Source organism: Falco biarmicus, chromosome 15 (genome assembly GCF_023638135.1).
Source record: "Falco biarmicus isolate bFalBia1 chromosome 15, bFalBia1.pri, whole genome shotgun sequence".
Taxonomy (NCBI): Eukaryota; Metazoa; Chordata; class Aves; order Falconiformes; family Falconidae; genus Falco; species Falco biarmicus.
This window is the reverse complement of record NC_079302.1, coordinates 19702435-19730181: the sequence shown is the minus strand read 5'-3', so window position 1 is coordinate 19730181 and position 27747 is coordinate 19702435. Positions and strand designations below refer to the sequence as shown.

Here is a 27747-nt window from a genome sequence, read left to right as displayed (position 1 = left end):
AAATCATTCCCATTTCTGCACGATATATCTGAAAGACATCCACACTCAAGTCAAATTTTATCTATTAAATATAACACTTTAAAGAGACATGCAAGCATTACTTTCAGATACAAGAGAACTTTAATTCTGCTTATTCAGTAATAATTTATTTTGCAAGCTCTGATCATTAGGATTATTATTAATTACCATGCCATTCAGCTGTGCTGACAAAAGAAAAATCTTTCTGATATCACAGAGCACATTAAAAATATTGGATTAAAGAATTAGCTCTGCCAGATTTTAAATAGAGCAAAATAAAATGGCTAATCAAAATCTGAGCACATACAAGGTGATCATTTACCTACTTTCATTGCACATTGTTTGAATAGTTTGTATTGTGGATGTGAAATTGCCCTCAAGGATGTTAGTTAAAGTAATAAAGGCTTCCCTTTGCCTCAGGAGCCACTCCCTTTGTGATATGACCTTTCTGTGACTTCTGAGCTCGACTCATTATGAAGAGAGACAAATGCTTATTTTAAGTCTTTCTGAAAGCTTTTCAGGCACTGGGTTTTACAGCAAGGTCCTTTTTTATCTCTTTCTAGACTAGTTGCAATTGGGAGTGGTGGGTGGGAAGAAATAATCGTAGGATTGTTTAAGTTGGAAAAGACCTCTAAGATCCAGGTCCAGCTGTTAACACAGCACTGTCAAGTCCACCATTAAACCATGTCCCCAAGTGCCACATCTGTGTGTCTTTTAAATACCTGCAGGGATGGTGCCTCAGCTGCTTCCTTGTGCTGTTTCAGTGCTTGGCAACCCTTTCTGTGAAGGAATTTTTCCTTAACACACAATCTACATCTCCCCTGGCACAACTTGAGGCCATTTCCTCTCATCCCATGATGGCTCGTTACTTGGAGGAGGAAACAGACACCCTCCTCGCTACACCCTCCTTGCTACGCCTTCCTTTGAGGTAGCTGTAACGAGTGAAGAGGTCTCCCTGAGCCTCCTCTTCTCCAGCCTAATAACCACAATCGGAGACTTCAAATGGTGTTTTCTGTGTCTGGTTTTGTGTTAGTTTTAAGGAGGGAGGGTGGTTTTTGAGTCTAAAATGAGGCAATCTGTGCTGGGATTTCAGTGTTTTGGAGCAGCATGGGTAGAGCACGCTCACCCCAAAGCTGCCTTACCTGAAAATCAGACCTAGTTTTCCCACACCAGGATCAGTGGCACAATGTGCCCAATTCCACAGCGCATCCATGCCCACATCTCCCATTTTTTGGCATGCTCGACGCTGCCCTCATGGCAGCGAACAAAAGGCAGCCATTTACACGTGCTGTTGCATTAGGGCTGTCAGCGCAGCGGTCAGTGCGTTGGGCCAAATATTACCTCCTTTTTGTGATATGACCTTGTCAGTGTTGTGGTTGATATTTTGGGTTGAGGTCACCTCAGCTGGGGCATGTGGGTATTTCTGAACAGTCGGGTGTTGGCGCACAGGCTCTGGGAAATGAATACACAGCTTTCGGTCGCTGGTGCGGGACGGGCGGCCCCACAGCTGGCTCTGCTCAGCCCCTGGCCTGGGCAGCCACGGCGAGATCCCTGCTCTTGTCTTGAAGCAGATACTTTGAGTCCCTTTTAAATGTGTCCTAGTAGTAGGCTGGAAGTCAAGCATGTGTTTCACATCTTCAAAGTATGGCTGTAAAACAAAACGTGGCTGTTGCAGCAGAAAGCCAAGGCCTTCCCAGCCGGCTGAGGCGGCAGCCGGTGCCCCGCCAGCGCCTGAGGTGGGAGACACGCTTGGGCTGGCATGCAGGGCTGTTGGGCCAGTGCCAGAAACTTCCTGTCAGGGCGGCCTGCTGGCCCTGGGATCACCGTTGCCACCCCAGAGGGCTCAGGAGCAGGGAGGTGATGGACCCTTTTCTGGGAACCATGAGGTGATCTTTCCTGAAGCGCCAGTGTTTTGGTGAGGGGGTTTTCCCCTGTAGCATGCATCTTCTGCACCATCAGCAAATGTGGTGGGTAGATAACTTTTTTTATGAGGTATAGATTTCTTGTGTTTAATTGAAGGTTTAAGAAGAAAAGCCACAGAACTCTGAAAGTTGCCATAAACTTACAGGGCTGCTTAGCAACATTGCAGAAGACTTATTTGTAGTGATCTGTAGGCGGGTAGGTCACTGTGCCCAATAACCTTCGGAGGGACTACCTGTGGAAACCCAGAGGTTGCTGAGGTAGAATTGGAAAGATAAGGAGAAATGCTGTAAAACAATAACTTCATAAACATGGTCATTTCTAGCCTCCTTCCTGTTTTGCGGTAGCTGGTAATTTTTCTGAGTATGCGTGTTCAGAATTACTCACCGGACAATTTCTGCGAGATTTCTTGGTAGCAGATGGTGTAGAAGAAACCTCTTACGAGTGAAAGCATTGGGGCGATGCTGGAGAGATGTGACAGGTCACCTGCATGGTGCTTGTCACTTGTGTATCTGGGAAGCAGAGCACTTGTACTCAGGTTTTCAGGAGATGAACAGATGCTGAGAATGATTATTTAAAAGTTATTCTCTCTAAGACTCAGTAAAAATGTGGTGTTCGTAGAAAAAAGCGTGTTGAGAAAGCATCTTTCCTAGGATGTTTGTTAAAAGTAAAGACAAAGTGTGGACAAACAATTTTATCATCTGAGCAAATATTTAAAAGAAATCTTATGTGTAGATGCATACTTTGTTTGCCCTGCAGAATTTGCCAGGGTGCATTTGGGAGTATTTTACCCACTCAGCTGTAATCTTGACGTGAAGTGTAGAACTAAGTTTACCATTTACATTTCAAAAGATCACTTAATATCTTTTCTGCAAATTTTTTAATTTGTTTAATTAAACTTAGCACTCCATTGCACTTCATTAGATCTATTTAATTTTCACATATCTAAGCAGTTTTTCAAGTACATAATTAAAAGAATAATTTTATAAAATCAGTACTTTTTATACATTAACATGCTCAAGAACAGGAACTATATTTTCCCGTTGATTAGCATGCGATGATAAAAGCATTAGTATAAAGTACTAAGAAGGAAATAATCTAGTCCTGTCTAAAAAGTCCACCCTGAAGCTGGCCACCAGGTATTTTGAAGAATGAAAGAGCTGTGTGCTTTACTGAAACTTTGCGGGAGAAGTGAATGGAGCAATAACCTCTATATTAACTACCCGCAGGCAGTAGGGAGTTTTCTTTGTGAAGAGAAATGGTCTGTAGCATGCAACTAGGAGTTCAGGTTTGGGTTTCAGCTTGGGTACCGTACAGAGGTGGATTTCATTAAGCCATTAAATCATTAATGATAATCATTAAATCATTAAACTGAATGATTTCATTCATTCATTCAGTTCTTGTGACTGAAGTAACTGGGATGTAGTAAAAGGGGCTTGTGTATGGTCAGCTGATAAACTGAAAGCAGAATTAGCGGAGTTCCCAGCCATTTTCTTTGTCATGCTTGCACTGAGAGGAAACAAGACTGCAGTGGTTATGCTGCCTAGTGGCTACAGCCTATGGATGTCCGTAGAAGGAATTAATGTTTTAGAAATGGATCTTTGTGTCGGATAAGGATTAATCCCACTTGCATTTTCTTCTAATGTGCCAATGCTATGGCCGAAGAAAAGAAATTACTGTGTATCTGGATTGTTGTCTTAGCAAAATAAAATGTTGTGTTTATAAACTATACATTTTCAGTCTGTAGCTACATGAAAAATGGGCATCAAATATAGGTGGAAAAGATGAGGAAACAATGGCTCATCCCCCAGGAGCTGCCTGTAACTGCCTTACACTCAAAAGCCTGCAGGATTCATATAATGAAAACTAATCTACAATACCGCAACAAGATGATTCTGTGTGATTTAGTTAACTGAACTCACATTAACTTCTATGGTCTTTGAAGATGATTTTTAGTATATCCTTTTGCTAAACTGTTTTATGCAGCTTGAATTTCGTATTCTAGAAGAGATACAGTATTGAGTAGTGAGTAAATCTTTCGCCAGTGCATTTGGAAGGTTTGTGTGCTCATGTGCTTATGTATTTTTGTGTGTAAATATTTGAGGGTGTGATTTAAAAGGAAAGACGATAACTGGGAAGCATGCGTTCCTGATCTAGTCCCCTGCAATGGCAGACAGCTGTCTCCCAGATCTACTCCTTCCAAAGTCTCTACAGATCGTGCGCCATGTGCCATGCTGCACTGTGGCCGCAGTATGCGTCACTGTATACTTTACCATATATGTTACAGTATACACAGTATATGTTGCCGTAACAAACTTGAGACATTTATTAGGATGCTAAAAGCCCATAAATCCTCTTCCACAAGAAGAAGATGAGTGAGGTTTGTGGCATAGCTGGGATCCACTCAAGTGTTTAGATGTCATTTTAATCCTATGCAGCTTCAGAATAAACCAAACTAAATGAAACTTTCAAGTTCTTATGTCCTGTAGATAAATATTAGCAAAGCTTTTCCAATGCATAAGCATTAGACTTCCAACATAGTGTTTTAAACCCCTTTATATGTCTTTTTTCCTGTAAAGGTTGTGGAAACTCAAGCTGTATCTGACAGTTCAGCTCCAGTGGATGTAATTAAGCAAAGATTTAATTAAATTAGATTACTTCTAATGTATTTTCATGCATCTTATGTAGAATGTAAAGAGCTCTATGGCTCAGTCTAAAGGCAGTTGAGGTAAATGGGAATCTTTGGGCCTCGCGTCAAGCTCTGTAAGAGTTTTTCCTGTAGAAATGAGGATCAGTGCATTTCATTGACACTTGAAAGCCAATAGGATTGGTAGCTCTGCTAATAAAATTCTTAACTAAAACTTTTGTTTTCTCAGATGTCAGCTTTAAGGATATTGGTAAACACTGCCAAGGTTAAAGGATTAGTTATTCACCTGTTTTCTTCCTGGTCTTTCTTGATGCATCCCGTAATTTATTTGTATAAGGCCTTTACCTGTTGTTGGGGAATGTCTCCACGTTAGGCCAGGCCTAGGTGTGGTGATAGCACTTAGCTGTTCGGTTCACCTGAATCTTGGCGCTTGTGTCTTTTTCCTTGCAGGAAGTTGTGGCAGCTGGTGTGCAATGATCAGACATACAACCTAAGCATGTTTATTTGGCAAGGGGAACAAAGCGTAAAAGGAAGAAAGACTTGGCAATAAGCAGTTTACATGTGCATCTGTTTGACATAAAAACTGATCAGCACATGCTGGGAAACGAAACAGATCTAACTTATAGATGTATGGGTACATCCAGCCCGCTGCATGCAGTGAGACCTGGGCCTCAGTTTGTTCTGGTATCAGCCACTGGTGAGCCCTGTTGTTCTGTAGAAAAGGGGACTGTTGTTTATCCCTTATTTTGGCTTGGTTTTCTTTAAAACTTATTGTTGAACTAAACTGATGGAGCAAATATCCTGGTAACCAGGCTAACACACCATCTTCATAAGCTGCTGCGGAGCTGCTCTGGTGCTCTTGCAATCCTATTATAGAAACTTAGTCCCTTGTTGCCTCTGCAAAGGAGGAGTATGTTCTTTGAACTACACTGTGAAATCAGTGTGTTAAATATTTCAAACTTAAATAGGAATTAGCAACATTGTTCTGTCTGAAAGTGATTAATTTTGAGAGCTCCTCTGGCAATCCCTGTTAAAAGTCTTTGTATTAAATTTGCCATATTGCATTCCCTGTTTCCATTGCATGTTTGAATGGCAGTTTGTTCCACAGGCCCAGTGCAGGGGAATTATGATGGTATTCAATTAGCCAGGTAACCTCTGAAGAGTTGCTAATGTACGTATAAGATAGAAATCTGCTCTTAAAACTTTTCTGACATGCAAATTTCATTTGAAGTGCTAAATAATAGTTATGTAATGTACAAAAGGCAGCCCCTGTGGTGGTATTCCAGGGACAAGTTTTGTCCGTTGTATGCCAGAAGCATGCTCTTTATTGATGGGTCAAAGATCTGAGACCTGACAAAACATTAAGCATTGTCTTTCGTGAGAAGATCTCACATGTAAAATGGGGTACATAAAACTGGAAGACCAAAGGCTTTTTAGGACCATTTTGCAGTAGTGAGTGAAGGATCAAATTCAAATTTCAAATTCCAAAGATTATTAGATTATTCCCTGATTTTTTTTTTCTTGTAATGGAATTTTAAAAAAGTATGTTTTCTACATATGTGTATGTATGTATAGTTACATTAGAGTTAGGTATTCCATATGCACAAGGAACTATGCTTTCAGGATGTGTGACTTTCATTGTAGATAAAAGGAACTGACACAGAAATAAAAGAACAAAATTAAAACTCCAGGAGAGAACAGAGTACACAAGACTCCTTTGTTAACAACAGACATCTGCCAACATGCAGACAAGCTATGAAGGGAGCTTGTTTTATCCTTAGGAGCATTACATGGAAAACAGTCCTACCAATATTAAGTCATGTACACTCCAAACTGGAGATCCCCTTGTAGCAAAGTCTCCATCAGATTTCACATAAAACAATCTCACCAGTTTATTCATATTACTACAGTTTCTTGCTTTTGATCATGTATGTGTTTTGTGGTTGGTTTTTAGTGAAAGCTATGTTACAGTTCATCTTTTCTCTGTTTAATATGAAGCGCTGATAAGAAGATGGTATGTGGAATCTTAATAGATTGTAAATTCTGCCAGTTTTGGGGACTGGACTTTTTTATTTTAAGCTTCATAAAGCTGAAACATTGGAGGGCCAGAAAAAAGAAAAGTGTAATCTATAACTAATAGGTATTATATATTTCAAGCAAATTAGAACAAATTACTCACTAGAAGAAATCCTAATAAATTACAGTATGTGTAAAGCATTCTGAAAAAGAAGCTACAATATGCAGCAGTAGAAATGCCAAATGTGGTGTATCACTTAAATATTTGATTGCTGAGCAAGAGTTTGCTAGTGTTTTAATAGTATTTCTATTGCTATTAAAGCTTTCAGGAAGATGACATATTTTACTCTGAGTGACAGAAACTGAGAAGCTGTTACAGTGAACAGATGAACGAGGGTATGTAAAACATATGCTGCAAAATTCCGTTTGACCTGACTGTTTAAACAGACCTTGAGGTTTAAAAACGCACACAAAACCAACAAGAAAACCCTCTCAAAGGACTTTTAATGTGTTATAAAGGACTATATCAGTAACGCCAAGAAATTTGCTCGGTTTTTAAATGTTTGCAGCAAACTTTTATAGTCACTCTCTGACTTGGCTATCGTTTGAAGAATGACACTGACGGAAAGCTCGTGGAGAACATTTTGATGAAGAAAGGAGTGGCTTGGGAGTCTGTAAGTAAATAGAGGCCAGCACTATGCAGACTTTTCTTTGTTCAATTCTGAGTAGTTCTTCAACTGAAGGTTGTCAGGCTCTTTTTTGCAGTCTTTAATTTTAGTTGGAAGTTAAATAACCCCATGCACATCCCGGTTTCAGCTCCACTGTTTCCTGGCTCAGTCTCTGATGTTGCTGTTGAGGCTCTGACCTTGTGTCCACATAAAGTGAACTGGACAGATAAAAGCTTCAGAAGAAGTCAATGCAACTTTTTCCAGGCTTCATTTAGCAAAAGGTGCCATTTGCCAAGCTGTTAGGTGATGACATCTCTCATTTGATACTGAGAAGTTGGGTGAAGACTGTGATAGACTGTGAAATCTGTGAACAGGTAGTTCATTCTCAGTGAAGGTACACCATCGTGTAGTAGTGTTCTGGCCTGATTTAGCTTTGCACCAGCCAAAACTAACAATAAAAAACCCCTGAGGATGGTATCTCAGTAATCAGAGTATGAAATAAGAACAGAGATGGACAAGCCATTTCAGATGGTGACTTGCAATTTTAAAATTACACAGTAACTCATTGCTTATAGAACAGGAGTTTGCAATAAATGAAACTTCAGCTAGTTTTTCCAGTGCTTCAGAGTAAATGAGAGTTTGTTTTCAGTTACAAAAGACTGTAAGTCCAGAAACTAGGGCTGAGCATGTATGGTCTGCTTTTTTGCTAGGTGATATAATTTGAATGGAGGATGCATTTGTCAGTGTACATCATTTAATGCTGTCCGTGTGTTAATGGGAACTACTTGGGTATTGAAGTTAACATCAAGAGACTGAAAAGTGTCAATATTGTCTGTCTCAAGGTCTTGCATATTTTTTCAAGGAACCATACAGAGAATTAGTTTTCTCTGGGAGGTAACCATACAGATTAAATTGTGTGTTAAAGTGCATTAGCCATGCTTGGGGGTGGTGAGCAAAGGCACAGCGGAGTGGAGCTGGCTTGAGGCATTTTGACTTTGGAGTGCTGCTGGAGGCAGCCTCCCTCCAGCTGGTTGGGGCAACATAATGTCCTGTACGCTCTACACCTCCAGAAAGTTGCACGTGCTTCTTCTACACCTGCAGCCAAGGTCTAGCACTGTGTGCCTCCCTCTCTTAGCTGGGCAGCACTTTGGGTGCTGTTGGCTTCTTGCTCGTTTTATCTTGCACGTTGTAAGCAAGCATGGGGAGTGTCACACTCCTTCTGCGCTGCTTAGTGGGTCAGGACAGGCAAATTTCTGGGTCTCTTTAAAACTTTATCCTCTGCATTATTCTACCAGTGCAAAAGAGTCAATGGATTGATCCCAAGCATGTAAGACAATCTTTGTTTAAAGAAGACAGTTATATTTCAGCATATTTCTGACAATTATAGTAATCAAGCTAAATTATCCATAAACCAGAAAAAAGTATCAATTTTACATTTGAAGGAAAGTTTTTTTATTAAAAGACAGTTTTGTTTGGTATTTTATGCCTGGGATATAACCATTTTAGCCACCCAGAAACCAGACTGTGGTTTGTTTTTTCTCTATTATTGCTTGGCAAAGTTATTGAGGAAAAATATTAGGATCTGAGTCAATTCCAAAGGACGTTTTCTTGCCCTGACTCAGTAATTCTGTCTTCATGAAATTTGTGGTGTCTTGTGGATTGTCATCATGGTTCTATATCTCCTTTAACCACGAAAAGGCTTTTAAAATGGGGAATAAGCTCAAGTTGTAGACGTGGAAATCAGTTTGGGTTAGCAGTGAGGTGGCAGGATGCTTTGAAGGACCAGATGCTTTGCTGTCCCCAGAGCTGGGGGAGCAGAAGGGCAGGCAGCCTGCCCTTGGGTTGTTGCTGTAGAATTGCTCCCTGCAAGGACAAGCTTGTGTCTTTTAGCAGGACCTGACTCCTTCCTCAGGTTTGCTCCTGTTGTTGCAGTGGGATCGTCTCTGTGATTGCACACTTGTTCCCATGCATTTGTACCCAATAACCCATGCAATGTGCAGAAATTACACATTTAAACACATTTAAAGGTATCCATAATATTGTGAAATGTATCTCTGCGCTTTTTTTTTTTTTTTTTTTTTTTTTTTTTTAGTGGCTAATAAAACTTGCTCTTTATTCCCTGGAGTTAGCTCGTGTTTTCCTCACAATGTAACCAATATCTCTGAACAACATAGTGCATTTTTTTTTGGGGGGGGGGGGGGCAGCTTCTTTAATAATTTTACTGGCTAACCTTTTGTTAAAAGAAATTAATTTAAGTATTTGTACACCCATAATGGATAATAATATTCTTGAAAACACGTTCCTTCTGCATACTTTGAGGAAAGTCAGAGGTTCAAAACTGATCTTTTAAACAGAAAAATTGACTGGTTGAACTCTTCCAACTTATTTTGCTGAAATTTGCTATTTTGAAATTTGAATTCATTGCCTGTGCAAATAACAGGTTAGGGTTCCGTTTTGCCAAGCATAATTCAATGGCAGGATTTATTTCAAGGATTACATTGTATTCATTTCACTTACCAAATTAAAAAGACCATTCCACTGAAATCTAAAAAATAAACCTAAAGCAGCGTAAATTATTTTTGTAACATCTATCTTCAGCACTGAATGAAAGAATGAAGTCTGGAATAATTCCTGCACTGAAAATTAAGACATCTGCATTTGTCCCTGGCTCCGGTGTTGTGTTTTGCTTGAGGAAATTGTATCATCTGTCTCAGCTTCAGTCTGCAAAATTAAGAAATGTGCAGAAGTGTTGTGAGACACTGTTGTTTCTCATAAGAGAAAAGTACAAAACAAGAGCAGTAGTTTTAACTGCCAAATATACTCAATGATAGTAAATTTATGTATTGTATGTGATTTACATGATGCATTCAACATTTTTGCTTCTTTGTGCATCGTTCTGACTTCTACAGTTGTATTCATGATTGTGTAAGTATCTGCAGTATAATTAGAGAACACAGTTCAGCTTGTGGATTATTAAGGAATGACTATAAATATCATTTAGTGGGTAGTTCTTGCCCGTAAATGGTTGGTCATCTAAATCACCTGGTGTTTTTCCTGCTTATTGGTTAGATTAAAACCCAGGAGACTAATAATTACTACGGAAACTGCAATTTTCAGGTAGTGAATGCTTTCAGAGATACATGGCAACAAACTGAATACTTGTGAGCAATACATTACATGATTCTTCAATGACAACTCTTGCAAGTCTTGTGTTTAAAAGTGATTAATTGGTTCTTGTCTTACTTGGCTACCTGGCATGTAGCACTTGATATCTGAAAAAATACAAGCTTAACTTATTTTATAACCGTAAAGAACTCATAATTTTGTAATGTACAAAGGGAACCAAGAAAGCATAAAGCCAAATACTTCAGAGTAGGAAGCATGCTAGCCTGCTCTGCTGTACCTGCTGGGTCTGGGCTTCATGTGTCACTACTGGTGCCTTGTTTCCAGCACATCATTGGAAACAGTATTCTCTTACATGCTCCCAGACTACACATGACAAAGGTAGATTTTAATTATTTTTTTTTTAATTGTCTTGCTCTTGAACTATAAAGTAGCTTGTTCCAGAGAATGCTGCGCAAATGGCTGTACCTGGGTTGTGGTTTGGAGACTCAGTAGAACCGTTAATATGGAGGATTTTGCATCTTTAACTTGCTTGAGTGTCTTTAGCCTTGTTTTGGGTTTGATTAACACATTATTTTCATTTGCCTGTCTGCTACTTTCCCCCCCAAAGTAAGTCTTGTTGATTATGTTTTGCAGTCTCCCTCTCTGAGAACTTACTGATGCTTTTTCTAGTTTCTGAATAACATTTTCCATCTGTTCCTGCTTGCCTGGTTCTAGTTGTTCTATTGATTGTTCTTGCATATTTTTTGCATACTGTATTTCCTTACCACTTTATTATCATTTCTGAATCTTAGCTATTTCCCAGACATCCCATTCTCATAATATTTCCCCAAGCAGTCATTCTTGTGTAGTATGATCTCACCTTGCAAGGTAGACAAAAGCATGAGGGATTTTCTAGGGGTCCTAGAGAAGTTTCTGAACCCATGGCTTGATATGTTAGCCCAGATTCTGGACCATTGCTCCTACCTTTTCCTCCAGCATCTGAAAGTTGAGCTGGTGTTGTGATGATTTATGTAAGACTGGTTCATCTCTTGGGATACAGTTTTGCAATCCTGGGGGATGTGCTAGTGCTTCCCCTATGTGTATGAGGAACCCGTGTGGCACGGTGGGATGATTGAGTTGAACCTCTAACCAATGGTGCTATGTAGTGAATGACAAGGCTGTCATACTGTACGTACAGATGTGCATATTAAATATCTGTTTAGGGTTGACATTTTTTAATATATGCAGTGAAAATATGCAGATTCTCATGGCCATCAGCATCACCACTGTACTGCATTTTATTCCTGGAAATTCTGTCTATGGAGTGAGAAATTAAGGTGAACTACTGCAGTCCTTTCTCTAGTCTCTATGTAAGACTTTAGGCATACAAAGTCTTAACTGAAGCTAGGATTTAGTCCAGTGACTTCAGGAATTTCACTTCAATAAGAACCTTAGGTATTTGGCTTGGATTGAGGGATGTTTCTATTGTGTTCTGTAAAAAAAATCCCAGCATAAGTTTGGGGAGACTTTGACATACCTCCCATGTCCACATATATTGTGTTGTCTCGTATCTTTTATTAGTAATCTAGAAGAGGATCTTTGGCATTAGGAAGTGCTCATGATTTTTCAAGCCTAGAAAAAAATTACTAGTTTTCATAGACTATGCTAGTACGTATTAAAAAAAAAATAAATCTTTATGCAGTCAAATATCCAAGCAGCTTTGGGCAGATGCAGGCAAATTGCTAAAATTTTCATTGGTAGAAATTTCTGAGAAGTTAAAAAATGCTAAGACATATAAATATTATATAGTGTACAGGATGTAGCAACTTATTAAAGTATGTAGCTGCTCATTGAGGCATAGCTAAGCTTCTCTTCCTCGCAGCTCTACTGAACTTGTAAGAATGTACTATGGCTTTAAAGTACAAAAAACCCAAAGGAGATCCATAGTCTCCAGGGCTGTAAGTGTCGAGTCCAGCAGGTTTCACTCGCTGCCTGTTTTCTTTCTCTAGGGTAAGTGAAAGCATAAGAATCTGTACTCTTCTGCCTTCCTGGATTGCTGTAAAAGGAACGTGGCCTGCCCACAGGTTCTATGTCCCGGTCACTTCAGATTCTCAGCTCTTCTGTTTTGTTTTCCTGAATACTTACCTGAATGTACCATGCATTTGCTTTAAAACCGGGAAAGAGAAAAAGCAGCATGGAGCAGTATTTGGATATGCTAAGCCATTTTTCAAAGGGAAAGGACTCTTTCTAGTAATGCTTTTAACCAAAAATTTGTTGGTGTGCTTTTCACAGTGTCTTGAAATTCTAGCAGAGTAAGTTGGCTGTACAAACCTAATTATCTCAGCTTGCTTTTTTTTTTTTTTTTTTGCAGTGTTATTTTGATTTACTCTTGAAGCTCTAATGAACTGTATTAGGAAAGAGATTACATGATTTATGTAACATTAATTTTCTTTTATTCTTTGTGATCTGCCTTGTTATAAACTATGAATTGTTTAAGTGCTTTTTTTGCTTTGAACTAGCAAAAGAGTGGCAGTTTCTCCTGTTGTTTTTTTTTTCTTCATTTTCTACATGAGTGTAAAACATGACTTATGCACCAGGCTGATAACCTGGTGCATAACACAAAGGACATCTCTGTGGTGATCCTCTCCTGTTGAGAGGGAAAGAGTAAGTCAGCTTCTCTTCCCACCTTTGGCCTCACTAATGAGAACTGCAAAAGATTGAGCTATCAACACTTGTATTATTTGATTGGGGAAAGAGTTCCACAAGAGTGAAACAAAAGGTCTAGCCCAGCCACAGGCATGCATACTCAGCTTGAGGAATGCTTCCAGACCTGTGTATTTTTCTTTTGAGTAGAGGTTCAGGATAATCTTGATGCCTAAATAATGTTTCTTCTCTCTGGAAGGGGACAGTATTCCTTTACCTATTGAAAGCCAGCAAGCTTATGGCCAGTTGCTAGAGAAAGTTTTTGTGCAAGTTTGCGAAATTCTGACCAAGTGGAGAATTGAAAACACTGAAAAATTAGGTAATTATTTTTTTTAAAGCATCTCTAGGAGCTGTGGCTAACTTAACTAAAACTTCAGACACACAGTTCAAAACTTCTTTTAGTGATCTTGTTATGTTCCCAATCTGAAAAGTCTGGTGTTTTGGAGCCCTTTCTTAGGGATATATTGCTGAATGCCAGTGAATATATTGCTTGGCGTGCCAAATTATAAGGTTATAGAGGAAAACTTCAAGGCAAATTAATCTTGCGGTCACTTTCCATTCTTTCTAGTAGTTGAACTTAGTGTTTACAGTGGTTTCAGCCATTAAACAAGTCTCTTTAGATTATGTTTTAATTGCAAAAATACTATATGTTTTCTGGACCATAAACAGAGTTCAAATCTCAGACTATTCAGAAGTCCCGTCACTGGAATTGCCACAGGAATATTTTTCTCGTATTTGTAACAATAACTTTTTCAAGGAAGAACAAAATCGTGATCTCAACCAGTTGACTACCTAAAGTGCAATATATATATAAAACATGTAAAGCTATACACACTGTTTGTATACATATGTGTACAACATGCATTGTTACAGTATGCAGGAGTTAGTATTAAAAGTCATAATTCTTTTGCTGGTTTTGAACTTCAATTAAATTTTCAGCCTGAGAGATGTTTTCTACACCCGTTTTCACAACAGACACATTCTGTCTTCTGCCCATAACTCATGTTTGAGCAAATGTTGATCTTAACTATGAAGGAAAGAGGGATGGTGTTTGGATTTTCTTTTCCTCCCACTGAAATAAAGGGAAAGCAAGTAATTTGAATCTTCATTGAGGAATTAGTTCATGTAAAGGGTCAGTAGCTGGGTTTGGTACTTGAAAGTATTCCTTCTCTTAACAAAAATAAATACGATGTGCAGTTAGCATTAAGTAGTGCAATTTGGTGCCTCGAACAATTTAGAAACTTAAAGCATTTCCCCTATGATTTTGTGACACTGTAACATAATATCAGCAGTTTTATGCTGTTCAGCGGAGTTTGAAAAATGACATTGTAAACTTTTCTTTGTTACTTGCATTTTTGAGGGCGAGATTATGCAAAGTGCCAAGCCCTTGTCTCATACTGAGTCAATATGAGTTGAGAGTACCTCAAAGATGTTCTTAGCATGCAGAACCAAGCCTTGTGTATCCAAAAAGAGAAAAAAGACAGTAATACAGAAGGGTTAAGGAGAGACGTCGACTACCTATTAGATAAGTTATATAAATAAATGCTTTTCACGCTTGACAATGCTGGCTGAACTGTGGTGACATTTCTGTGTATCTGGATTGCAGGGTATCAATGTGTTGCTACATATACCTGTTTTCTAGAGGGCCAAAATGTATTCCTGGTTGTCATGACTTTCAGTTCAAGCCCACATTAAGAAAGTGTTGGGTAGCTGTTTCTGAGACAGCCAAAAGAATATTTGTTGAGTGATGAAGGGCGCTTCACGGCGGCCTCACTGAGTGCTGCTGGGAGGCACTGAGCAGAATGGGAGGGCGTGGAGCCATAGGTAGCTCACACAAACCCCTTGAGCTCTGGACCAGTTAGTGCTGCTCAAGTAACAGAGCTCCCAGCCCTCCATGCTGTGTCTGAGGTAGCTCCCATATTCCTACCCTCCATGCTGTATTCTGTAAAATGATGACAAAAGCCTGTATCTTACTCATATCGCAGCAGAGCTGCAAATACAAACACACACACACAAAATCCCCAAACAAACAAAAAAGCAAGTGTCACACATCTCAGTAGTCAAACTATTTCTTACCAGTAAATTATGGTCCCTTGTACAATGTGCAAGTCTAAGTTTAGCTTTATCTAAGTTTTGGTTTATAGGAGTGTGCTCTTGACTGAAAATCCAGCTGCCCTTTAAAAGATGTATGAGAACACAAATTTGTTTAATAAACTCAATTTTCAATACAAAATCTATTTTGGGTTAAGTGAGATTGTGCTTTTCTATATACATTCAGAATATTATTTTTAATGTCTGTTATTCCATGTAGCACTAGCCATCTCTGAAAATATTCTTTAGGAAACTCTTAATAAAGAAACTAACTCATGTAATGTAGCACATTGTGCTTCACTGCAAATTTAACATTATCCTGGATTTATTTCTTTTTTTGTTTGTTTACAGAGAAACCTACTGCAGGTACCAGACCTCCATGATTTCAAAAGGTAAGAGCTACTTTGTTCAAAGATACCTGAATGATATTTGTCAGTTCAATATAAATCTGGCTGTAAAAAAAGAGTAACAATGATACGTAAAAACAAAATTTAATGAAAAGAACTCACATTATGGGTGAATTTCATGAATCATGTAAAGGTGTGCATAAAAAATTGAATATGTACACTTTAGATCTCAGATCTGATAAATATTTCATTGGATTAAGAAATGCACTCTTGAAGCTTACCTGTATATAAAACATAAGAATGCATTATGGAGGTAGGTAAGGTACTCTGTCAATTAACACACTTGTGTGTGTCTGTCACTATAAAAAAAAAAAAAATCTTGGAAATTATTAAACTTAAGGTGGCTGTATCTATGAAATTTAAAAATGGAAGCCTTTGAATGAATGGAACTAACTGCTGAGATCATAACTACTTGCTTCAAATATATATGATTAACGAGATATAACTATGGGATCTACTAATACGCACACTTAAAATATAACTTCATCCTCTAAAGTGTCATTATAAGTGTACCCTTTGGGGACGGCTTGATTGTTCCATTGCTGAAATCAGAGCTAAGATTGCAATTGACTTCAGTGACATTAGAGTTAGTCCGACACCTAATGCTTTTCACAGGTTTGCCATGAAACTCTGAATAAGCCCATTGCTGCAAATTTTAGAAAAATCCCACTGTTGTGAAAATGCCGTTGTGGATTAGCCCCACACTTAGATGGGACGCTGACACTTTTGGGAAGGGCCTTGCACTGGATTTGGTCCTCTTGAACTTCCAAATGTCTGCATCACCTTACCTGTTCAGCCTTCTCGGTGCAGTTTCTGCATGTGGCTGCCTTTGGCATTAGGGTGTTTTTGCTTTGGGTTTCTTTAAAGATGCTCCTGCCGGTAAAGTTAGAGACATTTATTTTTCTTCAGTCTCCCATTTATAGTGGACAGAGGAGTGTTTTGATGGGAAGTATCAATAACGTATTGAATGCTTCTATGGACTGGATTTGAAAAGCCTAAGCACCAATAATCAGTGTTGCTTCTTCAGATTTTATTGATAGTGCATTAGCAGGTGGATATTTCTTTTGTGATATCTGATAAGCAAGTGTGTGAAAGTGCTAGCAATTCAATATAATAGGAAGGAACTGACTCTTCAATAAAGCAAAAAAAAATCACATCTGAACAAATGGAGTGATAAACTGCCACTAAGTTATCAGCAGGTGGGCTGAACTCCTCTATAATAATTCTTTAGAAGTAATGAGAAATAGTAAAGAATGGAAGTATGTTTCTGTCACATCAGAGAGAAAATGACTTTGTTTATTTTGAAATAGATGTTTCTGTTCACATTTATTTCATCTACTTGCTTATCTGTTTGTGTGGTTCTATTCTTTTTGGTTCAAGTTGCCTTTGGGTGCTGAGGAGAGGAGGGACAAGAATTTTCAGTGGTAGAATCATCTGTATAATACAGGCAAGGTATGATGCTTTCTAAGGGATAGGTACTAACTTTGCTGCTGTAGGTACATTTTTAAAAAGTGGAGCTGCATATGCATATGATACTACTACAAACTTCTGCTAGTGTAATTAATATCAGAATTTGGCTCACTGGTTCTGTGACAACTTTGTGGCCATGTTTTGCATGAAAAATGTGTATGAGGTTATTGTGGTTTTATAATGATGTGATTGAGATCAGCACCTACTTCAAAAATCAAAAAAGCTATAATTGCATTGTGAATGGTAAGGTGTAAGGCATACAGCTTCTTACACATCCTCCATACCAGGGCAGGCTTATCTTGTGTATCTATTACCAGTTCATAATGTAGCAGATGTGTTGCATGTTTTCTGTGCTTTTCCTTGTTGCCGAACAAGGCTGTTTCCTCCCCCCAGTTCCAAATAAAAATGTTAAAAAAAAAAAAAAAAAAGTGAACCCAGTTCTCTTACCCACACTGTAACATCCAATATTGTTGAGTGTTCTGAGGTCTGAAGATGAAAGAAACAGGCCATAAGTTATGGAGCTAGAGGACAATATAAACAAAATGACCTTTGGTATCATGCTTGCCATATTCTGATGAATAAATTGAGTTCATGTTTAACATTCAGATAATATTCCTGGCAGAGCAAAACATTGCCACATTAAATGTTCAGATCAGAAATGTTCAATGCAGACTAAATTAAGTTGGATCTGAGGACAGCAAACTTAAATGAGTAACATGTGGCAATATTTGATTTAACAAAGAAATGTTTCTTTTTCTTTTTTTTTTGTTTTGTTTTGTTTTTTACTGTAAGTTTAAAAGTATAAAGATACACATGCCACAATGCAGTGCCAGGAACGTTAACTGCTTTTGATCTCTCTCCTCAGATATTAACGTCTCCCCCCGAACACCCCCCTTGTTTGGCGTCTTAAGAGCTTTCATACCAATAAAGATGCAGGGAACAGCAGTCTTTGCTTCTGTTTCTTCAGCTTGTTTTCTTAGTGTTGCATGATCTATGCCCTGGAGAGGTCAATTTTAATCAGCCCCCAGGCACTGCTTAATATTTAGGGCCAAATTTTCAAAGAAGGCCTCAGTTGGATTTTGATTATGAGTGTATGATCGTTTCTTGCACTGTTGAGCCTCCCAAACACATGTATGTTTTTGCCTGCCAAAGTACAGTACTAAACTCTTTGAAGCGAAGACGTGGTCGTCCATGCTACTGACATGTGGGTTCTTTGTTTGCAAATTGGATAGTTGCACATCTGTGTGTATCCGCCATTTATTACGGTTGTACAGCTGCACCTGTATTTGATTGTAGGAATGAAAGGGTAGGTTTGGAGTTGAAATTTATTTTTGGAAATTCAGAACCAGTTTTCTGTGAGGGTAGTATGATTCTCAGTCATTTCTTGTTTGCCGTTTTTGCAGTTTGGTCTTTGGGAAGTATTCTACTCCGTAGAAATCTTAGGTTTGTTGGTCTTGAGAGTAAAACGTAACTATATTGCTAGTATTTTAATAAAAGATTTCTTGGCTTCATGGGAGCATCGAGTTCACAGGGAAGATGCATAAATCTAGTCATCCTTGAAAAAGACCATTAGTCATTCAGGCTTAAGCAGTGTTTAAGGGAGCAGGCACTTTATGCACAAGCCCCTTTAGATGGCTGTGATGATTTCTCACTATTACAATTCCAGTAGGAATGCCAAGCATAAGCATAGAAAAATGCCTTTTGTAAGCCACTAACGTTGGTGCCAACATAGAAATGTGCCCAAAATAGTAATGATTTATGTAAGTATTGCAGAGCAGCAATATTCAGTACTTTGATGTCACTTATGGATAGTTCACCGAGATGGGGGGACTGCTAAAACATATCCACATTTATTACTTATGCATGTGGTTATATTCTGAAAGATTCAAGATCAGGACTCTGTCTCTCTTATGGAAGAGGAGTTGGTGCCTGCCTCGAGGATTATTTCAGTCAAATATATTGGTGTTAGAGAAATGCAGTCAATGCTGTCCAAACATGCCTCAAAATTGAAGGATGTTTTTCCTGTTACCCTGACTCTGTCAAACTTGCACCATTGCAGCCAGCTCAGATGTAGGTTGATTATTTTTTTTGTGGTTTGGGAAATCCCTTTGTAGTTCTCTATGCACAATTTCCAGAAAACCAACTTTAGGAAATTCATTAGCATCCAGGACAACCTTGATGGAAACAAAGACCATTTTAGATACAGACTTTTCAGTGGGAGCAGCAAGTCCCCTTGCTTCACAGACCTTTCCCCTGCTTGCAGCACGTGCTGTGGGTTGCAGTCCTGCCCCACAGACCGGGAGCAGCAGTTGGAATGTAGCCTTAGGCTTCAGTGCAAGCAGTGACAAGCCTGTGATGATTTAAAAAATGGACAGATTGGAAGGGAGCAAACAACTAGTAAAAGTTCACAACCATGCAATTATGGCATAGTGGCTCTGCAAGCTGAAATTCATTGGCCATTTGAGGCTCTCCAAGAGACTTACCAGCCTCTGAGAATTTCTGTTGTTTTTTTTTTTTAAATTTATTTCAGTCTTACTGTGGGTTCAACTTTTGGCATGTCTAATGCTACAGCATAGGGCTTCATAGAGCACACAGCCAGAAACTTTAGAGTTGCCCAAAACTTCCTCTGTATGTGTTCCTGTATGTGCACAAATTCACTCATATCCTGTAGGACATGCACTTTTAATTTTCTCAGTTCATTCATTTGAAAAATAGTGGGTTTGCATGTATGAACCTGGAACATAACTATGATGAGGAATAGAAATGCAGAGTCATGAACACAGCTGCAAACTGATCTTGCTGCCCCAGCTTATTTTGGACACTTTTAGGAGCTGAAAATAATATGTAAAGAATTGTTAGTTTTGGGAAAGGCAGAATTAGCATTCCCAGTGCTAGCATAGTTAAACAGTATCTTCATAAAGTGAAATTAACTTTGGAAATTGTGTCTTATGGTTGGTAATAGAAAGGAATTTAGATACAGAGAGAAAAAGAGTAAGAGCAGGAAACAGCATTCATCATGATTACTTTGCTTCTTCACCTTTGAGCCTTTATGAGAAGCTCCAGAATGCTACACTGCATGCTGCATTTTTTTTAAACTTTCTCAAACTATACAGAGATCTTGAATCTTCACGTGAGATCTTCACAGAACAGTTTGTTTTAACACCCAGAAAATGAATTAGAAAAAGCCTTCAGAGTACATTATTGGCCTTTGTTTGGGATAATATTTTTTTGTGTGTCTGGTTTTAATGCTGCTTATCCTTTGCAACAGCCTGCACTGTGTCTGAGCAGTAGCAGGAGAATCAAAGGAAGCAGCTAATAGGTGCTGGCTTACGTGGCTTCATCTGGGCACCATGCTGTTCAAACTGCGCCTGACGGATTGAATACCAGTATGTGTGGGAGTACCTGTCACCCGGGTTTACTGTTACATCCACGTTTGTAGAAAGAGAAGAGAAAGGCTGAAACATTTCTGTCATGTTGTTGATGTTCAGTACCAAAACGCAGCTCAGTCACAACAAAACCATACTGGTAATGAATAATGCCTACTGTACAACACAAGGAAATTGTGTTTATTTTATAGGCCTTACAGTTATTCTGTCTGCTTGGTATGAGACACCCCAAATTCTCAGTAGATTCTTTTTATTGTCATTTGCGCTGACTCTCAAGTTCTAGCTTTGGTACTAAAGCAAGCAGGCGACATGCTTTCACTCAGGCATTTGGGATATGTACTGTAGGAAACAGTTCTTCTGATACAGAAGGTAATGAAAAGTCTACCAACACTGAAACAAAAATGTGTTACTAGAAACAGTGACAGCTTGTCAGAGTGAAAAGTAGGATAACTTCCAGGGATGCGAAAGAGCAAACGCCATGTGAATTGAAATATGTACGACTCGACTTAGTGCTGGAAATATGCTTGGCGACTTGTTTTTGGTTTGTTGTGTTTGTTTTTTTGTTTTTGTTTTGTTTTGTTTTGCTACTTTGTTCAGCATTGTAAAGCTGCATTGGGATGGCCATGGGGATTTTGTGAGAAATTTAAGCAAATGAATGTGTCAGCTGAAAGATGGCCATAGATTGGATTCTGTCCTAAAAAGCCCTTCCCGGTATTGGGAGTTCTGACCTGGAAAAGAGTTTGAAACTTGAACAGGGCGGGATGGATCCCATCATCGCTGAATCTTTAGCAGAGGAATCTCTTAAAAGGATACTTTTTAGTCAGGACAAAGGCAGCTTTAAAGCTACCATTTGCCAATGTGTAGCCCTGAAGCTCACAACACAAGAATCCACCTTCATCCAGTGATCTAGCTGACTGTGAGCAAGGCATGAAGCTCGAAAACCTTTCCAAGCCTTCTTCCAAAAGTCCCGCTGATAACAGGAAAAGATAACTCCTCATCAGATATTACCTTGAACGTTGCAGTTGGCATCTGGCAGGTTCTCTGATACGAAAACCCTTACATTTGGACGCTGTAGGGGTAAGGATTAACTCTTGGAATTTACCAGCCTGGGCTCAGTACCTTGCAAGCTCGGTGTAGTCTCAGGACAGGAAGATCTTCCCACGTGTATTTTCAAAACCAGGAGAGCTCTTCTCCCCTCCTTCCTCTGTTCATCTCCAGGAGGGTCTGTAAGGGCCCCCGGGGCCGAGTCCCTGTTTATTCTTAATGAACAACACGGTGCCTGGTGTCCTTCAGAACGTCTGGCTAGGCTGTTGTCCTTCACCCCTTCTTCCACTGCAAGGCTGTACACCATTGAGCAGAAAGAGACTGAGGCTATTGCCAGGAACAGACAACCGCGCTAACATGTTAATTAGCTGCTCAGATTTGTAACATCAGTCTTAGGATTTCACATGTCAAATAGGAAATCTTAATGTTAAGATGGGAAGGTACGTTGCTTAATGATTGTTTTGGAAAGGTATGCTCAAACAAACCAATGAACTTCACTGTACGTATCGAGCAGTTTCAGCTGTTATATTAATAACATTCTCAGTGTCCTCTTTTGAGAAAATGTGATCTTTAAATTATTAGAAAAAAATTATAGGTTATTGTGAACTGAAATATCTCTTGTAATACTACTCTGACTAGTCTGCTCTTGAAATGCAGATCAAATATAATGCAAAACTTCGATAGTGTTTGGCACTACGGGAACAATTTGATTTCTGTCTCTGTCAGCTTGAATAGTGACAGAACACTGTCACAATGCTTTACTCAGCAAATTTAATCTGTAAGTTCTGTATAATTTCTGTATTCTGATTATACCACGCTATCTGTCTCAGCTGTTTTCACCATTGTGTTAACAGACCCATTGTGTCCCTTCTTGTAACAGACCTTCATCGCTTTAAGATTATTTCCAAAAATGATTCTGTTCAGAAGGTCCCAGAACTATCTTTCCTGTGTGCCCAAAGAAATTTGTCAGACTTTTAAGGGTGCTTTTTCAGCAGTAGTAACATTAAATTCAAAACTGTGGGTGGGCCAGATTCTTTCTCTGAAACTTCCTATCAGTCTTCTCCTGACTAGCTGTTGACCATCCTTTCTCAGAACTGGGTGAAACCAGACAGAAATGGGTGCATCCCTCATCCCTTATCACGTAGTCCAGAATATACACGGCTGTGCAGGCCTTGTCATCTTAAACCTTCCTCTGCCTTAGAGCCCTTCTTCAGTGGATGACGGTTTTGATTCTACCATTCTTTTCCATTTTCTGTTGAGAGGAACCATCCCTGTGCTGAACCCGTAAAAATGCATGGAGGCTGAGGCTGGAGAAGGTTTCCTTGACGCTGGTTTTGGTAAGGGTGTTTTTCTGTTATCCACCAAGCCCTGCAGTAGCTCATATTCTCAGAGCAGCCCTGAAGCTCTGTAACAGGTGACCTGCTAAGCCTGAAGCCATTGTAGTAAAGCTGTCAAGATGTACAGCAAATTTGGACTCTCTACAAGCAGAATTTGAGAGCTGTCATCACACTGAAACCTTTGGTTCTTTAAGTCACATTCTATAATGTACAGTTCAATGAACAACATGTTAATGTTCTGTTTTCTAAATGTTGTTTTGACATTTAAATGTTCAAAACCATCTTGAGTTAATTAAATGTAGAAGCTTCTAAGTGAATTGATTGTGCTGACAACTCATCATCTAATTACCCATAATTAGGAGTAAAACAACATTAGCTAATAGAAATAATAAATAATTGTGATAGGGAGGAAAATTCAAATGTGCTGTCCAGCAGCACGGCAATTTTTCTCCCAAGCAGAATTCACACATGAAAGCCCTGAATATAGTTCTATTTAATCACACACTGTACATGCACAGGCATTATTCACTGAAAGTTTTAGGTTAATAAGAGCTGGTCTGAGAATAGAAAGTACTAAATGATCTTTTAGGCTGATGAACTCCAGAAGCTGGGGCATGCTTGTTGGAACAAAATAATAAGTCAAAATAGATCAACAAGGGGTTTGAAGAGACAAAAAGATATTTTTGCATCTTCTACTAATCTTGTCAACACCACTAAAAGCTGAGGGGGAAAAAAAAATATCAAAGGAACCAAGAAGTCAATTTTGTTTGATTTTTATCTGTGCTCTTTGCCAGTTGTTAGCTGGCAGATTTTAAACTTGGAGAAGTCAAGTGTGGGCAAGTTCTAATTGTTCACTGATCTTCAGGACAGTGGTGGAGACAATGTTTTCAGTCATTTTGCCTGAATGTTTATCACCAGAAGCAGTTTTATTTACTTATGGAAATGTTAAATAAAAGACATCTGTTTCTTGATGACCCAGAAAACAATGTAGTTGAAACCTAGTTTTCTTTTTGTGTTTAAAGCTAGGAAAGACTTTGAATTTCTGTGTTTTCTTAGATCTGTAGTTAGCAAAGTGTCTTCAGTCTAATGAGGTATAGAGACTGCAGGAATGAGTTCCTTACCACAGGCATCACTAGTTGCTGCCAATCTTTTTATTTGAAGTAGTTAATCTATTTTTAAGAAATTAATTACCTATTCATATCTTAGGTGAGGTGGAACCAAACCTTCTATGTTTATTATTACTATATATGTAATTTTTTCATGTATATATTACTTAGTGTGCTTTGGAATAATAAAAATGAAAACAAGTAATAGATTTTCAAGCAGGTAACATATTCAGTTATGTATGTTCATTTTACTGTGTGCTTAATGTGCATGCATTTACCGTAATTACTTACACAAAAAGAATTAGGAACATAAATACAAATGAAAAGCAACTATAGCGTTACGGCCAATGCCCAGCTTGGGACAACACGTAGGAAAAAAAACTCTTTAAGATTTCTTCAGGAAAACGAACAGATAGAAGTCACAGCAATATCGGTATGAGCACAAGATAATGGGGATGTAAAAGTACATGCGATAGGTGCATATCTAACAGGCCTGCCGGACTGAGGAACGGACCACACGGAGCCCACAGAAAAACTATTGGTAGAGAAAAAGAAGAAAGTGAATAGAAATTCTATCTTTTTTTTATTATTATTTTTAAAATTGATTTTATTAAGGAATCTATATTTGTGGTCGCATTTCTTGTATTTCCATAATTATCCCAATATTTTTGTTTCTATTAACAGAAGGGAGAATGGTTATTATAAAATATTCCAGTCGTAAGATTTGAAGACAGCCTTTCATAATTATGTTTCTATTTCCTTTACAACTTCTCATTTTCCAAGATCAATTTTTACTTCAAGAAGTGATCCATAGATACTGCCATGAATATTTATATTTAGAGAATGAAGCAGGAGCATTTGTAAATCCTTACCCTCTTAATTAATGCCAGTCTTCAAGGTTGTGTTTCCCAGTGATTGATAATAAAAAGGTTTCAGTGTGGCATGGTATCCTTTGCAGCATGAATCATACAAGACCATAAAATTGTTAGCTACATCATTATGGCTGAGTGTATTGTACTAAACGAGCACATATCAGAAAATGAAATGAATGTTTTATGTGTTCTCTCAGCTAGATTCAGGTAGTGCGCAAAATGTACCTTTCTGAACAAATCATATCTCTAAATGTGTTTTTTAAAGTTTGCATAATTAATTTGGGTTCACTTTTTCCTGATTGAACACAATGAATTTAATTCCATGTGTCTTTATTTTCCGTGCTGAGTGGCTGAGAGCTTGATTTGGCAGTCGCATTAATAGGGATAGAAACGTGTGCGTATTCCTGATTTCACTAGCATTATTTACACGTATAAGGATTTGTGTAAGCACTGCTTAGGCAAGACAATTTCCAGGCCAGCTATAATTAGTTTTAAAAAGTCGACTTTCAACTATATTGGTTTTGTCTTTAAAAGAAGTCAGGTTGTTGGGGGGAGGTGGAGGGACAGACACAGATGGGGAACATAGAAGGGAAACACCCAGAAACGTTCGGTTAGAAAAGCTGCAGTAATATCTCACGGGATTTGTTATTTTGTGATTTCATGCTCACATACTCCTTCAGTGACTAGCCCTCCTGGCAGACCTCTTGCATGATGCTTTATTGTTTTTTGTCTCTCAATGGTGAGACTGTTGCAATATGGGAGATGTAGTCCAGGTAGAAAGTTACATTTACAACATAAGAGCATATAGAGTAATCTGACACATTTGCCATGAAATGCATCAGTGCCACAGCACCAAGGGCAGTCTTAATATCTTCTGAAGCACTTTCCTTGGAGTCTGATGTTGCCTTTGGGATCTATATAGCAATACAAGCAGGAATAATCTTACTAAGATAAGTGAAAAATTGGATCACCACCGAGAATCCTTTTGGCTACTATTAGTGGCTGATCAGGTGAAAATCACAGTACACACATTTTTTTACAAATGTATTCTTACAAAAGGTGTAGTTTTGCTGATCTTGTGTCTCTTGCATTACTCGCCCATTTCTCCTGCTGTGTCTTTTCTTTACTTCAGTGTTCATGTAGGATCTTTGACTATCACCTTTTTTGACAATTAGGTACATTTTTTTCTTTATATGCTAGAACTGATGAAAACTTTTGTAAGGGTTTTTCTAGCCTTTACAGTGTCATAGAGGTAGATCTAGGACAGCACATCTGAGGCTTCTTGGCTTAGTCTGCTGTGTTATCAGTTCTGTAGAGCCAGTCCTTCAAAACTTCCAGCACAAGAAGCTTGAAATCTTTGTAGCCCCGAGGGATTTTCACTTCTTTTTCTAATGAGGTGGAGGTTCTAAAGGTACTAGAGTTGAATCCTAGAGATAGGATGAGATGAATCCACCCCTAATCATGAGTTATACACTACAAAACCAGTAATCTTCCCTTGGAATTAAATCTACGCCATGTATACTAAGCTAAAAATATTTATGGTGTGACACTTCAATATCATCTGCTGTCAGCCACCAATCCCCTTTTTATTCTGAGCAATAACACACCCTGAGGGATAATATTCCATTGTAACAAAGTTGAAAAAAATAAAAAGTCTTTCATCCTTCATGCATCTTGCAGGGGAAAAAATAAAAAAAATAATAAAAAAAAATCACAGAAGTCTGAACATACGGAGAAGGAGCAACTGTGTTTAGATTAAAATCAGAAAATCAGTTTACCTGCATTTGGCCCATAGTTAATATGGGTGCTGTGCCAAATATTACTATAAATATTCTCTCTGAGCATATGGAAACAAGTGTTACAAAAATCCCTCAGATCACTTACTTGACCTGTTAATTTTAAATTTCACTGTTTACCTACCAAAAATTCTCAAGTTTCCTTGGTACTGAGGGTACCCATAGGTTTGGATCCCTCCCCTTCCGAATTACCGTGACTTAAAACCTCCTTAATCTTGAAAGGATTGATGAAGAAAGAATTGGAGAATTATATTTGAGATTTTATTTTTGCAGTGTAATCCCATCTGCTATAGCAGAATCCTCTGGATAGAAATTGTTAACTTCCTGTTCCTGTAAATGGTTTTTAATAACATCTTGTGTATCATTGTTCTTACTTTTCATTTGGTAGCCAGCAATTTTTAATTAGTACATTAGCCAGAACTGTACAATAATAATTCCCTTGTATTTGTCTTGAATTTGTGAGGAGCAGATTAGTACAGAAAGACTGCTTGTCCCTTTAAAACAGAGAGAGAATTTAATTACCGTATCATTTCTTTTCTTCCCAGAGTTGTGTTTTGCCAAACAGAGAAGCAGAGGAGGCTGAGAGCTGTTGGGGTATTGTGAGGAAAGGCAACCTGCAGATTAATACAGGTTTTATGAATTGCAGCAGAAATATAGGTGTGCTAGACTGGTACAGGCGTGTTGTAAACAGAGGTAGGAGAATGTTGTTTCTTGTTTGGTGCTTTTTTGGTTGGATTTTTTTCTTTTCTTGAGCCACTTAATTAATTCTTGACAAGCTTGCTGAATTATTTGTCAAATTAAAATAAAGAAACTCCCAATGAAGAGGTCTACTAGGACAACTGTTAGGAAGAAGCACAAACTTTGGACACACAAGGTCACCTAAAGAGAAATTTATGCAATGAAGAACTTGTCTATTTTTCCAACTGTATTAGTCCCATATAATATTTCACATTTGTCCTCATGCTTTGCTTTGGCCTCGGACAACTACAGACAAGATAGCAGTAGTGCTGAAAAAAATCCAATTATTTATTATTCATATTTTCAGGAAAGCATTTCAGAGTGAAGGAATTCCCCTTGTGGGATCCTGGGGAGAGGGGGGTGCCGCAGCCAGCGTGGGTGCTGCGCTGACAGAACAGGAATCGCAATGGGCTGGAGAGCAAC

The 27747-nt window shown here is 38.5% G+C and overlaps 1 long non-coding RNA gene across 3 annotated transcripts in view; it reads left to right on the top strand.

The window, feature by feature from the left end:
* The window catches only part of LOC130159186 (uncharacterized), a 750763-nt gene that overhangs the window by 534457 nt on the left and 188559 nt on the right, over positions 1–27747 (top strand). For all 3 annotated transcript variants that reach the window (XR_008825651.1, XR_008825652.1, XR_008825650.1), the window contains one exon: positions 15520–15560. This is a non-coding gene — a long non-coding RNA (uncharacterized LOC130159186). The remainder of the gene's footprint in view (positions 1–15519; positions 15561–27747) is intronic.